At 64.9% G+C, this 1,461-nt stretch overlaps 1 protein-coding gene across 1 annotated transcript in view; it reads left to right on the top strand.

Annotated features, from left to right (window-relative positions):
- LAMA5 (laminin subunit alpha 5) overlaps nucleotides 1–1,461 on the top strand; it is a 63,392-nt gene that overhangs the window by 9,843 nt on the left and 52,088 nt on the right.

The raw sequence follows: 1,461 nt of genomic DNA, 5'->3' as shown, positions 1-1,461 counted from the left end.
GCCACTCCCCCTCCCAGCCTGCTCGGTGCCCTCCGACAGGGAGGCCTGGCCGCTAAGCTCAAAGGGCTCCCACTCACCACCTCTGCCCGCTGGCCCCTCCAGTGATGCTGGGAAGCTGACCTGCGGTGGGGTGGGTTCCCAACCTCCCGCGCCCAGCCCACCAAGACCCCCAGCTACCAAGGGGGTGCCACGGGCCAGGGCGCAGCGCGGCGCGGTGATGTACGCAATGGGGGGACCCCTGGGCAGTAGGGAGGGCGGGGCGAGGGCAGCTCAAATTCCCCGTTTGGGAACTCTGCTGCTGCCTGGGGGTGGCTTTCCGCCTGTCCTTCACAGAAGACCAGAAATTAGCTCACGAGCTGGCCGGCTGGCTGGGGGACTCCAGAAATGNCAAGGGTAACCACCCCTTTTTACCCTCCCCCTCCCTCCCAGTGGAAGCACAAAATTATGGCGGACTGGAGGGGCAGAGGAGGGTCACCCCCTCGCCTCTTTCCCAACTTGGAATACAAGGGGCCTCCCAGTTCCCTTGGGACACAGGGCTTGCCGGAGGCTGGGGACGGCCAGAAAGATGTGGATGGTAGTGCAACCTTCCGGAACAGCTGTGGCTGCAGGACCCCACCAGGACCAGCTGCCCGCCACCCAGGGCTGTCCAGGGGGGTCCCACGTGGGACATACACCCAGCTGGCGTGGCTCAGAGACTGGGGGGAGCTGCCAGCTCAGCAGCTGCGCAACACCCCCCTCCTCCCCCAGGCTCCCCATGAGGCCGATTTGGGCCGGGAGCCGGAGGGGAGGAGACCCAGTGGCCACAGCCACCCGAACGCAGAAACAGCTGGGACACAAACTGAGCTCTGGCCTCGGGATCCTGTCTCATTTCCCAGGCATCTTCCAGAGAGCAAGCGCCTGCCCAGCCCTGGGCAGAAGATGGTGGAGGCCACAGGCACCTCCCAGGCACGGGGGGCGGGAGGGAGGGTCGCAGCTGGCCAGGTACACCACAGGTGCTCAATAGATGTCCTTTGCACCCCATCTTCCTGGCACCCCCAGGGCTCTGAGCAAAGTGGGCAGCTGGGCCCTGTGCCTCTTGATCCATTTCCCTATTTCAGAATATTTTAAAGCCAAGTCTGGCGCCGGTGGGAGCTGGCCAGGTTGAATCTGACCCTACCGCCGCCGGGACGCAAGGGGTCCCCAGTCTGGGTCTTTCTATCCCTCTGTAGTCGGGATTTCCTTAGGGTCCCCACTCAGGCCAGTCACGGCTGGTAAGAGCGCACTTTGTCCACCTGCAGAATGATGCACATATGGGGGCAGCAAGAGGGGAGAAACCCCCAAAACCCAGCACGAGAGGCTGAGGTGGCAAGGGGTCTCCGGAGGCCGCGCGCGTCAAGTCCAGGGAAACCGAGAGCGCAGGCTCCGGGGGGCAGTGGCCGTGGGCGCTGAGCCGTCCTGAGGAGGGGTGTGGAGGGGCGGGGC

This window comes from Crocuta crocuta, unplaced genomic scaffold, assembly GCF_008692635.1.
Source record: "Crocuta crocuta isolate KB4526 unplaced genomic scaffold, BGI_CrCroc_1.0 scaffold613, whole genome shotgun sequence".
NCBI classification, from domain to species: Eukaryota; Metazoa; Chordata; class Mammalia; order Carnivora; family Hyaenidae; genus Crocuta; species Crocuta crocuta.
The sequence above is the reverse complement of the archived record's forward strand: the minus strand, read 5'-3'. Positions and strand labels throughout refer to the sequence as shown.